Source organism: Puma concolor, chromosome D3, assembly GCF_028749965.1.
Source record: "Puma concolor isolate L17-30 chromosome D3, mPumCon1.1.hap2, whole genome shotgun sequence".
Classification (NCBI taxonomy): domain Eukaryota; kingdom Metazoa; phylum Chordata; class Mammalia; order Carnivora; family Felidae; genus Puma; species Puma concolor.
Window position 1 is genome coordinate 10,171,504 of NC_141678.1, and position 13,956 is coordinate 10,185,459.

Genomic DNA, 13,956 nt, shown 5'->3' on the forward strand with positions numbered 1-13,956 from the left:
GCAACAACAGATGTTGGCAAGGATGCGGAGAAAGAGGATCTCTTTTGCATTGTTGGTGGCAATGCAAGCTGGTGCAGCCACTCTGGAAAACAGTATGGAGGTTCCTCAAAAAAATAAAACTGGAACTACCTACGACCCAGCAATTGCACTACTAGGTATTTATCCAAGGGATACAGGTGTGCGGTTTCGAAGGGACGTGTGCACCCCAATGTTTATAGCAGCCCTATCAACAATAGCCAAAGTATGGAAAGAGCCCAAATGATCATCGTTGGATGAATGGATAAAGAAGATGTGGTGTGTGTGTGTATACACATATACATACACACAATGGAGTATTACTCCGCAATCAAAAAGAATGAAATCCTGCCATTTGCAACAATGTGGATGCAACTGGAGGGGATCATGCTAAGTGAAATTAGCCAGAGAAAGACAAAAGTCATAGGACTTCACTCAAATGAGGACTTTTTAAGAGACAAAACAAATGAACATAAGGGAAGGGAAACAATATAAAAACAGGGAGGGGGACAAAACAGACAAGACTCATAAATATGGAGAACAGACAGAGGGTAACGGAGTGGGGGATGGGCTAAATGGGTAAGGGGCACTAAGGAATCTACTCCTGAAATTATTGTTGCACTATAGGCTAATTTGGATGTAAATTTTTTAAAAAATTAAAGTTAAAGAAAAAAAATTTTTAATAAAAAAAGCAAAGAGAAAATGAGTAAAGGGAAATCGAGAAACTAGAGAACTGATGCTTACCAGAGGGGAGGTGGGTGGGGGAATGGCTGAACTAGGTGATGGGGATTACAGATTGCACTTGTGATGAACACCAGGTAATGTATGGAATGGCTGAATCACTATATTGTACACATGAAACTAATACAACACGATGTTAAAAAGTGATAGGTCGTGCATTTCAAAATAATACGGGAAAGAGATAAGCAGGTAGCAGTTATAGCTGAAACAAGATTGGGCAGGAGTTGAAAATCGTTCAAGTTGGTGATGGATATATAGGGATCCATTATGCAATTCTATTGGTTTTGTTGCAATTTTCCAAATGTTTTATAAGGTTTTTTAATGTTTACTTATTTTGACAGAGTGGGGAGTGGGGGGGGGCGGGGAACAGGGAGGTAGAGAGGGAACTCTGCAATGCCAGTGCAGAGCCTGATGCAGGACTCAATCCCACCATCATTAGATCATGACCTGATTGGAAATCAGGAGTGGGACCCTTAACCAAATGAGCCACCCAGATGCCTCTGTTTTGGGTTTTTTGTGTGTGTTCAAGAGAATGGGACTCTTGACCTCGGGGTCATGAGTTTGAGCCCCATGTGGGGCATAGAGATTACTGAAATAAATGAAACAAAAAAATAATAAAGGCTGTCGAAACTAAAACAGGGTGTACAGAGGTTGTAAGAGGCCCATCGTTAGCCAGAATCAGGAAGAAACCAGACGGCCCTTTGTTATCGTCCTTGTAAATGACAAAAATTTCTTCTTCCAACGCTAGGACTCTACTCAAACAAGCAGTCTTTTAAAACAGATCTAGCTAAATCACCTCAACTCACCACTTAATTTTGCTAGTAGAAAGTTTTTCTTCAGACCCTCAAAACTGTTTACAAACAGCTATTAATTCACTTTCCTAACATATCGGCTTATATACTTACCCTTAAGAAAAACAGAAAACAAATCAACCGAAAGAAAATACTTTTTTTTTAATGTTTATTTTTGAGACAGAGACAGAGCATGAACAGGGGAGGAGCAGAGAGAGAGAGGGGGACACAGAATCCGAAGCAGACTCCAGGCTCCCAGCTGTCAGCACAGAGCCCGACGCGGGGCTCAAACTCACAGACCATGAGATCATGACCTGAGCCGAAGTCAGATGCTTAACCGACTGAGCCACCCAGGGACCCCAGAAAATACATTTTTAAATTCTATTTACAGTGCCAAATGCAATTCACCTCTAAGGTACAATTATTGTCTCTACGAGCAATAGGTTTATCACCAAATAACATACTTCACGAAACAAAGTTGTAATATGTATTCTGGAATTGATGACTAACATCTGTTCCTTCAAAATATATGCACCGGGGCACCTGGGAGGGCTCAGCCGGCTCAGGGTCCAACTTCAGCTCAAGGCATGATCTTGCATTTGTGAGTTCGAGTCCCTCAGAGCCTGGAGCCTCGTCCATATTCTGTGTCCGCCTGTCTCTGCCCCTCCCCTGCTCGTGCTCTCTCAAAAATAAGCATTTTTTTTAAAAAGCGTTTTAAACAAAACATATGCACAAATATACTAGCTTATCGAGTAGGTAGGTTATGGTTACTGCCCGTCCCCCAAAATACTATTTTACCAATCTATGTTTAGCCAGAAGGATTTTGTAAAATGCAGCAGTAAAAATAGAAATGAACCAAACAGAAACTCAAGAGCATGCCAGTTCACGCAAGGAGTGCCGAAGAATCACTGGATTCTTTTCTAGAGAAGGAAGAGTGTGTACAGAAGATCCTTACTGGTTAGGAGAGGAGACAAGAGAAAGAACAGGGGACCACATTATCTACAGCAGATTTAGAAGTTCAACCAAACCCCTCAACTTCATTATCATTTAACATCAACATTTTTACCTTATTAATGCACTCAGTGTTTTTAACTACTGAACTAAATGTTTCAAGATTTCTACTAGGTTTGGGGGAGCGGCGGGAGGGGGAAATTGTCCTAGGTTTTACAGAATTGCTCAGTGAAACCTCCCACCGGTACAGTGCAATAGTACCGAATACTGACCAGAATGTGAAACAACAGGAATTCTTAGACGCTTCCAGTGGGAATATAAATTAGCACAAGCACCTTCGAGAAAAACTGGCATCATCCAGTTAAACTGAAAACGCATCGTCTTCATTTCCCAAGGCGGTGCTAACAAATCACTGCAAACCAGTGGCCTAAAACAACAGATATTTATCGGCTCACAGTTCCGAAGGCCAGAGGTCCACACTCACTACCACGAGGCCAAATTCAAGGTGCTGGCAGGGCCACACTCCCACGAGAGGCTCTAGCAGGGCATCTGTCTCTTGGCTCTTCCACCTTCGGACGGCTGCTGGCGCTCCTCGGCCGTGGCCGCATCACTCCCTCTACGCGCACATGGTCTCCTTTTATTCCCTGGGCAATCTCCCTTGGCCTCTCCTCTCATGAGGATGCTTGTGACTGCACTTAGAGCCCACCTGAAAAGCTAGGAAAATCTACCCAGCTCAAAATCCTTAACATAATGACATCGCAGAGCACCTCTCCCCGTAAGAAGTAACATTTACAGGTGCCAGAGATTAGCCTCCTTTAGAGGCTACCTATCATCCAGCCTACTATATGCATATAGCCCACAATCCAGCAATCCACCTCCGAAATTCTTACACATGAATACCAGGTGACAAGAATGAGAATATTCACAGCAACATAACAACAAAACTGGAAAAGACTCAAATATCCATCAACGAGAGAGTTAAATGTCATTTAATTAGGCAGCAGTGAAAATTAAAAGTATAGTTACACACATCAACACAGAAGAATCATCATACATGTGGAGCCAAGAAAAAAGCCACCAAAAAAATACATATGGCAACTGCATTTATAAGGTCTCAAAACACAAGATAACTAAGCTCTATCATGTTTAGGGTTGCGTACGTATGATAAAACAATAAAGAAAAGCAAAAGACAGGGGTACGGGGGGGCGGGCTCAGTTGGCTGAGTGTCCAACTTCAGCTTGTCATGATCTCGCGGTTCGTGAGTTCAAACCCCGCATCAGGCTCTGTGCTGACAGCTTGGAGCCTGGAGCCTGCTTCGGATGCTGTGTCTCCCTCTCTCTCCCTTTCTCTCTCTCTCTCTCTCTCTCTCTCTCCCCCTCCCCCACTCATGTTCTGTCTCTCTCTCAAAAAATAACATTAAAAATAAAAAAAAAAAAAAGAAAGAAAGAAAAGCAAAAGACGATGCTCTAGCACTCTCAGAAATGTGGTGAATGGTTCCTAAAACCCACTGGACTTTCTGTGAGAGTGTGGTAGGCACCAGCCCCACAAAGTGACAGAGTACAAGAAAGGCAAAGGTTCTCTTCGTGCCCAGGGAAAGCAGCATTACAACAGGGAGCAGAGTGGCTGTGGTGGGCACAGTAAGCCAATTTTCCAGAAAAAGGCTAAAATGGCAAAGAAGCCTGTCCGAGGCTTGGATGTGCTGAGCCTACCTGCAGGTCTAAGAGAATGCTGGCTGTTAAGAGAGGCAAGCCATCTGAACTGGGAGGAGATAAGAAGATGAAGGGCTGACTCATCCAGGTCTAAGCTTCCTATTTTGTTATATTATGAAGACAATAAAATCTGGAGGTTACCCTGCTGAAAGGAGAGGAGAGGAGAGGAGAGGAGAGGAGAGGAGAGGAGAGGAGAGGAGAGGAGAGGAGAGGAGAGGAGAGCGGAGGGGAGGGGAGGGGGGGAGGGGAGGGGAGGGGAGGAGGGGAGGGGAGGGGAGGGGAGGGGGGGAGGGGAGGAGGGGAGGGGAGGGGAGGGGAGGAGGGGAGGGGAGGGGAGGAGGGGAGGGGAGGAGGGGAGGGGAGGAGGGGAGGGGAAAGGAAGAGAGAGAAAGAAAGCGAGAGAAAGAAAGGAAGGAAGAAAAAGAAACAGAATTCAGGATAGTAGCCTCCTATGTAGGAGAGAGGAAGGGCTGAATTGTAGAGCATGCAGGGGGCTTTAAAGATACCAGTATGGACCCATTTCTTGAGTGGTAAGATTACAGAATAACATACATTTAAAAATTTTTATTTATATACTCAAAAGCTCTACCCAAAATGAATATATTTTAATATATATTTAATAAAAAATGTTGTACTTCCTTATTATTGCAGCCCTGAAAAGCAGACCAAGATCATTATCCCCACTGCTGATAAACACTTATCCGTTTCCCTAGAGATGGCATCATTGCATAACGAGAGTATCGCAGTATAAGGTGTGAGTGGCCCAAGTGCTTCACATTTTTAGGAACAGTGTGAGCTGATACACAGACTAAGCTTTGGGTGATGCTGGAGTTCTCTCTGCCTCTGGAAGGAGCTGCTGATTGTTTAGGGAAACTAGCTCCTAATGCAGAGACTTAAGGGAGGGGAGAGGAGGGAGCTGGGGAGAGACCGCCTCCCAGGGGACATCTGGCAATGCCTACACACATTTTTGGCTGTTCTAAGTATAGAGGCACTACTGGTATCCGGTGGGGGCTGCTAAATAGCCTACAATACATAGGGAAGGCCCCACACCCGAGAATCACCTGACCTCGATGGAGAAACCCTGTTCTACAGTAACCACTTGATTTGAGCGCCTGCAATAAGCTAACTACTGCCACCTGACATTAAGTGTGACAATGAACTCTCCCATAAGGGATATAGAAAGTCCCAGTTGGCAAAATCTGCTGATCCTCAGAACTGTGCACAGAAGGGATTCTAATCATATGCTCACTTAAAATACCAGTTTTACAGATGATTATACGTACCAGAAGAATTCTGATAGATTGTACACTTAGATTCATTCATATCTTCTACCCTAAAATCTCAGTACATTTTTAATTGTTTCTCCAGAAATCAGGCACAAAGTACAGCACCTGGCATGCAGTAAGCACTCAATAGCATTAGTATTATCTGAAATTTAAAAAAAAAAAAAGAACTTTTTCAAATTTATTCAAACTCCATCCATACAACTTTGCCTATTCTGTTCCCCTAATGTGTATCCCATGCACATATTCTGGCACATAATAAGTGCTCAATAAATATTTATTGAATGAGCAAATGACCAACAATGCTACCTAATAGTACACCTACATCTCCCCCCACCCTCCAACAAACAAAACAACCAAAAGCAGCAGATACAATGAGGCACCACTTCCAAACACACTGCCAGGTCAGCACTGCTATCTGAGACTCCTGACCTCATCTTCCTGTGGTCAACATCAACAAGAAAGCTGAAATCAGTGTTATTCAAACTCTGATAAGATCAGAGATTAATTCGAAACCATGGCCTGTAATTGTCCGCTACGTTGGGCTAAACTGTGAATATGCACCAAGTGACTACTCAATAAAAATTACCAATGACCATGGCTGACCACTAAGTGCACGTCTAAGAAACGTGAGAAAGGCTGTGTCTTTTGTGCCACTGCGTCTTGCCCTTCTCGTCGATTCCTGCTCACAGCTGTGCCTGACTAATTAAAACTGCCTGGAAACCTTGTCTATCACTTTACTGGTTATTTCTTGTACTAAATCAAAAGACTCCGCTTTAGGATTCAAATCCATCTGTCTCTCTCAGTCTGCAAAGAACAAATGTTCAGAAAAACTAACCAAATAGCTAAAATTAAATGCACCTTTTCTAGCTAAGACTTAATATGTTGTTGGGGGCAGGGAACAAGGAATATATGTATAAACCATTAGAAAGAAGGTAACACAGAGCTTAACCATATAAATACTTAGATATTCATCTCCTATCTTAGCAAATCAGGGGTAAATCCAGAAACTCCTGGTTAAAATGTATTTACATCTAAAAACAAAACTTTCTGACGAAATTAACACATATCAACACATCGCTCATCCAAAATAATTACCTATGACTATCAATCCCAAAGGTTTGTTCATACATTTTCCTCTCATTTGGACTTTAGAAAGCCTGAATGGATATTTAACCTCTGGTTTTACTTTTTGATATCTGAAATACACAAGATTCATCGCCAAGCTACTCGTCCTGTCCCATGATCAGAAAAACAAGGAAAAAAAACATCTACTTGTTATGGCCTTGATCTGGAACCATGATTTTAAATTTCTAAGAGTTTTGGGGAGCCTGGGTGGCTCAGTTGGTTAAGCATCTGACTTTGGCTCAGGTCATGATCTCGCGGTTCACGAGTTCAAGCCCCACATCTAGCTGTGCGCTGACAGCTCAGAGCCCGGAGCCTGCTTCAGATTCTGTGTCTCCCTCTCTCCCTCTGTCCCTCTCCCTCTCATGCTCTGTCTCTGTCTCTCTCTCAGAAATAAATAAACTTAAAAAAAAATTTTAATAGAATAAATTTCTAAGAGTTTTATCAATTACTAAAGCAAAATACATACAATTCCCCCTCTTTGTGCTGATTTTACTATCACTTCTGAGTCATAAAGCCCCTGCCTAGAAATGATACAGGATGAACCCATGAAAATATTCTACAACAATGAAAAAGACATAGCACACTATGGATTTCAACAGTCTGAAGTTACTTGTGAGATTTTTTTTACTATTTTTGCTGCCAAAGCCATATATACCAAATTATACCATGTTATACCTGTGTTCTGAAATGTCACAAGATATGTAAAGTTCAATTTCTCTTTCCAATATGATTTTTTTACCCAAGGAATTCATTCTTTAGTAAGCCATGTAACAGACAACAAACAAAATGAAGCATGAAGCACAATCAAAACACTTTACATCTTAGAAAGTTATTTCAAAACCACTGTAATTCACCACACTGATGCACATTTAACTTACAACACTGTATATTACCCAGCGGTCACTGCTAAAATGAAAGATGAGATTCCTTCTTTTTTTCCAAAATCTATAACTGTAATTTTATAATTTCATTAAAACTCTAAAACTACAGGCAAAATAACCTCCAAAAATATATCAATTTTTTAATTGCACTGGAAATGTGCTGTATTTGTATATAAAACAAAATAAATTCCACCAACTAAGACTTTATTTGAGAGAGAGAGCGTGCACACGTGAGCAGGAGAGGAGCAGAGAGACAGAGACAGAGAGAGAGTCCCAAACAGGCTCCAAGCTGTCAGTGCAGAGCCTGATACGGGGCTCAATCTCACGAACCGTAAGATCATAACCTGAACCAAAATCAAGAGTCAGACACTTAATCAACCGAGCCACCCAGGCACCCACCCACCAACTAAAACTTAAAAATATTTTTGTTATATGGATTTGTTTTAAAAGGGTTCAACTCGTATTTTTGATGTCCCAGACCACCACATAGGTAGCTAGTCATACTGACATTCTCTCAAAATTTTTGACAACACTAAAACTTGACAAGTACTACTGAATTCTATTTACAAATAAATAAAATAAAACAGTATTCTCCAAATTCAGTCCAACAAACTTCATTTATGATGTGGTGTTTGATGTATGAAGTGTTGATAAGTGCTTGTGAAGATTTAGAAACGTTTGGTGTACAAAGATACCGAATATTGTTTCATTAAAGAAAAGTTGAAATCAACCTAAAATGTCCATCAATAGAAGGGCTAAATACAAGAATGAGACTAAGCAATTCACATAGATATAATATAGGTACGTATAATTCATACTTATATACATACAATTCATGTATATACACACATGAATCAAGCTCTAAGATACGAGTAGGAAAAAACAAGTTGCGGAAACATGCATATAGCATTGATGTTGAAAGATGATTACTACATGTATTCTGTAGTGGCATCTTCAGGCTTTGTTACTAAAGGATTCAGAACATGCCTGCAGGGGGCCAACTGTGGCAGGAAGACAGCGGAACCGGATTTGAACAGGCCTGAATGTGAATTCTAGATCTCTCTTCACAAGGACTTCTGAGGCAAGTCTGTAGAATGACTTAACCAATGTTTGTAATAAATTCTGACTCCCATTTACTTAAAATTGTCACTCTTGGGTAAACATAAATTTTTTAACTCTAAAGCATTCCCAACTTTCAATGGATTTAAGGAGGAAAATCAACAACCACCGTGGAAATATCCTACAATGTCGTCTGAAGCTGTAGGCCAAAAACTGCCAGGCTATATTATAACTGGTCCTGTGATTTCTGAAACAGCTTGGATGATGTTAAGCACAAAATTCAGCCAAGTAAATAGTCACACTGTAAGAAACTAAACAAGCCAGCAGTATCTGTGGTTCAGATATAAATTCTAAAACCAACGTAACTAGTTCATAAAAAGCTCAACACAGCAGAGGCCCATAGGTACTAATGGAAAAGAGACTGGTTCCATGGACTGGTTCCATGGACTATCTCAAGTTTTTCCTGTCGAATACAAAATTTTTGGATTTAGAAAAAAAAAAAAAAATGAAACCATACAAAAACAATAAACAAGACTAAACCTTTGTTAGAGCATGTGACTCTCGATCTCAGGATTGTAAGTTTGAGCCCCATCTTAGGTGTGGAGATTACTTAAAAATAAAACCTTAAAAGGGGGCGCCTACGTGGCTCAGTCAGGTAAGCATCTGACACTTGATTTCAGCTCAGGTCATGATCTCATGGTTCATGAGTGTGAGCCCCACACCAGGCTCTGCACTGACGATGCGGAGCCTGCTTGGGATTCTCTCTCTTGGCCTCTCTCTCTGCCCCTCCCCTGCTCCCTCGCTCTCTCAAAATAAATAAACTTAAAATAAATAAATAAAATCTTTTAAAAAAGACTCTAAACCACATCTATAAAAACGAACAAACACTAACTAAGTCAAAAAAAAAAAATACCTTAATATAAGAGACACAAATGTAAATAGCAAAATAAGCAATTCAAGTACAATTATTTCACAAAAGAAAATTACTAACTATATATTAATCACATTCTAACACCTGTCTACGGAGACTAGCAGTAAATTCATAAAATAATGGAGTACAAGTAATTTGTATTTTTCTTCCTTTTGCTCTTTCAAATTTTCTCCGTAGAACGTATATTATTTTGTAAGAAGTTATTTTAGAACAAATAGAAAGCACATAGTCTCTCCTGAAGGCTCTAGAACGCTGTCGGTCAAGAGCTCACAGGAAGTCTGGTGGTGAGGGAACTACATTTACCAAAGGTTTATGTGCTAGAAACTGGGCTAAAAAGCTCCCATTTACTATACAGTCCCTAAGCATAGCATTCGATAGGTAAATAGTAATACTGTCCCCATTTTACAGATGAGGAAATTGCTGGTGTAGCAGATTAAGCCACCGGCCAAGGTCTTGTCATCAGAAAATGGTGAACTGGCATTAAAAGGTAGTCTCTAAGCTCAGAGCCCACTTTCTGAACCACACCACGTGTTTCCAGACACGCTGAGTCACCCTGAGCGCCAGTTAGAAACACATACTGCCCCTACACCTTCCGTCAGAGGTCCTGGGAGTCTGTATATGTAATAGGCATCCCAGTTAATTTTTATCAAGTATGACTTGAAAAACCCTGTCCACCCTCTACTGCCACCCAAACTTTTTGTTTAGGATGAAGCCTAAAATTTGCATAAAATTACTAGGATGAAATGCCAGATACTGTACTCTCCAAAAAAAAAAAAAAAAAAGAAAAAAGAAAATGGTTGAAGGTATTCTTGGGTTTCCAAGAGAGAAAAATGACCAGTTTATAACATGAAACAGGAGATAAAGCTTTTGTGCTGAGGCTGCCAGAGTTCTGAATTTCTAGAGCCCCCACAATGGCTCTGAGAGTCACTGGTGGCTTATTTGCCACCACAAACTCGGTGGCCAGGGGGTGTGGGTAGCCAGTAACAGCCCCACTTGGTCATTCTCTTTTGAAAACAGGAGAAAAGGAGACCAGGGATTCATATTCCTAAATAAGCACTTTCCTAGTAGAAAGAGGTCATCAATTATTCAGATTAGTATTTCACACACAACGAACGGTAAGGTCCACGGCAAACTGGACCGTGCAGATCCCTCCTAAAGACGTTCAAATTAAAGTATTTCTGAAAACTCTACGTGCCAAACAAAAACTATCTGTGGATTGAACTTGGCCTCCTGATTATAGTTTATAATCCTTGCATTACAGTTTATAATCCAAATTCCTCATACCTCAGTTTCTTTTTCCATAAATATATCCATTTATTAGATACAATATGTATTTCTTTTCTCGCGGCGGGGGGGCAGACGTTAAATTTTAAAATCTCTTGTTTGTCAATTGTACTTCAATAAAGCTGCAAAGAATCTCTGAAGATAAATGAGCTGGCATCTGCCAAGATGCCTTGACAACGGAAACTCTAGGACTGGGAACGCCCCAGTGACTGAAGTACAAAGCCAGGTAAATTTGAGGAATTTACTTACACTTCAGTCACCTACCACCAGCCATCAATATGCATACTGATATTAGGAATACTATCAGACTCCTAGTGGATAGGACTTGGGCTACGATCCCCAAGTTTCCTTCGATTCCAACACAGCTGAGAGATAAATCACACTCTCCCCAGTCACAGTGGTTTCCTGAGGCAACGATGCTCAGGGCAGAAGGAGGGGGGGCCCCACGGCAGGTGTTAAGAATCGTGGATTTCGAACATATGGACCGTGTGCTGGCCCGAGACTTACGAGCTTGCATGCCAACTGCTTGCCATACGAACTATGAACATATTCCGTTTATATGGATGACGTACAACAGGGCAATACACAGAATTCCCTGCTGGAGCTGTTACAGGCTATCACCTTACTGGCTCTGCCAAGTCCTTGCCCGGGCTTGAGAGCAGAAACAGTTCCTTCTTAGTTTGGACAGAGATAAAATGTTGGAGCACAGTGAACATAAAGGTTGAAAGTTTTAAACACCAAGCATTCTAACTGCAGATGGAAAAGCATTTTTTTTTTTAATTTATTCAAAGCACTGTTGCCCAGAGAAAAGTTGATTGCTTTGACATTAAGACATAAACCAGATTGGGGTGCCTGGCTGGCTCAGTTGGAGGAGCATACATCTCTTGATCTCAGGGTTGTGAGTTCAAGCCCCACACTGGGTGTAGAGATTACTTAAGTAAATAAAATTAAAAATTAAAAAAATAAAATAAACTAGAGTAACACAATGTTCTACAAGGAGATGCATTAGGAGGACCATATATTTTATCTCAGTGGCCCTGTTACCTGTTTTTGTAAGCAATCTCAAAAGCAACAGTTAAGGAACTGATCAAATTTATGATTGAGAAAAATAAGCTACCAAGCAGATTCTCTATGTCCTTGAAATAGGTAATTTTTTTTTAACGTTTGTTTATTTTTGAGAGACAGACAGAGCACAAGTGGGGGAGGGGCAGAGAGAGAATGAGACACAGAATCCGAATCAGGCTCCAGGCTCTGACCTGTCAGCACAGACGCGGGGCTCCAACTCACGGAGATCATGACCTGAGCTGAAGTCAGACGCCTAACCAACTGAGCCACCCAGGCGCCCCTGAAATAGGTTTTGTGATGCTCCTTGAATGCTGTATCAAACAGAACTATGGATCAAAAACTTAAAACTTGTATGCATTAAAATGTTAGGAAGAGCATAATCCTGGTTTTTAAGTGTGCACATGTATGCTTTACATATAAATACATGTGTGTATATATACTGTGTATTTATAGAAGGGGGAGAAGAGTGGAACAGGTTCCAAAATCTTAACAGTGGAGGGTTATGGTCGATTTTTAACTTTTTTTTTTTTTTCCAGGTAGGGTCAACTAAACACAAATTGCCTTTGAATGGGATAGGGGGTATAGAATATCATGGGGAAAAAATATTTAAAATATAACAGGTAAATAAAGGAGGCTACAAAACAAAATAAAATATTTTCAGTACTTTTTAAAAAATTACACACAGAGAGGCCTAGCAGGAAACTCTAAGATCAACATTTTAAAGATTTGCCACGTGATATTTCCATGTCAAGTTATTCACCAGTGAAGAGTCTAATTGGCAAAGATAAGCCATGCTTCTGGGCGTAGAAGTCAGATGAAACATCTAGCTTCGCTTCTCTCTCGTTGTTATATGAATCTCAACTTCTCCACGCTGGGAACAGATGGCAAAAGAAATTGGCCCAGAATTCAGCTGTGGCAGTACAAACATGGTGGTCAGCAGGAAATACATCATTCTTAATTTTAACCTTTTCCTGGAAACAGCGCCTGGAGTGTTATGGAGTAAAAAATGGGCGAGCAAGTGTAGGAGGATTTTATATTTGGTAAGGGCTGAGAGCAAAAGAGAAAAAACAAACTTGATTAAAGGAGCCTACCTAATTCTAGAATGCAATAGAATGATGGGAATACCTCAAATAATTTCCTATTTCTGAAAGTATTTATATTTTTTTGGAAAGACCATTGGAAACAAAAACACGGCAGTTTTTCTTTCAGCATCAGATGTCTTATTAGACTCAAAACCCAAGATAAACACATTGTTCTCACTATTAAAAGGAGGAAGGTCATAATCATTTCTGAGGAAACAACATACGTTATTAGAAGAAATGCCCTTTTGTGTCACTTTCCTTTTTTTGGTTTTGCTGATTTGGGGAGCAGTACTGCCATGTTCCCATAAGCCTCCAAATTCCAGAATTTGCTTCTTGGACGGTTAAAGTACCTATTTTGTTTTTCCCTATTAAGGATACGAAGCCAGTGAGGTAAAAGAAATACTCCCCAGTCTCTCGGTATATTTTTACCTAATAAACTTTATGCTTTAGTGTTCTTGGATGAATTCCTTTTTCTAGGCTTCAAAGGAATCAAACTTCTTTATAGTGTCCCTCAAGTGACTAAGGCTTTATCTTCATCATAATCAAAAATAATTCAATTAAAAAAATTTTTTTAATGTTTTATTTTTTTTATTTATTTTTGAGACAGAGAGAGACAGAGCATGAGCAGGGGAGGGGCAGAGGGAGAGGGAGACACAGAATCCAAAGCAGGCTCCAGGCTCCGAGCTGTGAGCACAGAGCCCGACGCGGGGCTCGAACTCACAAACCGCGAGATCATGACCTGAGCCGAAGTCGGACGCTCGACCGACTGAGCCCCCCAGGCGCCCCTTCTTTTTCTTTTTTAATAATTCAATTTTAAAAGCTTAAAGCTGCCAGCAAGACACACTCTCCATTTGTATTCTCCACAGACAGTCTGCTCCGATTCCTGATGCCAGTCCTCTTGGCCACACGTTACACCACCCTTTGTTCTCCTGGTTATGAGACCTTTCAGTGAGAGGGCTGGGTCAGTTCTTTTGGCTCCCATGGCTAGCTCAGTCGATTAGAACCAAACGCTAAGTTGTGGTTTACCTACATTAA

The 13,956-nt window shown here is 40.8% G+C and overlaps 1 protein-coding gene and 1 pseudogene across 6 annotated transcripts in view; one reads left to right on the forward strand and one right to left on the reverse strand.

Moving 5' to 3' along the window:
• Positions 1-13,956, reverse strand: part of HECTD4 (HECT domain E3 ubiquitin protein ligase 4) — a 190,841-nt gene that overhangs the window by 148,674 nt on the left and 28,211 nt on the right. The window lies entirely within an intron of this gene.
• On the forward strand, positions 3,990-4,302 carry LOC147575295 (large ribosomal subunit protein eL42-like; annotated as a pseudogene).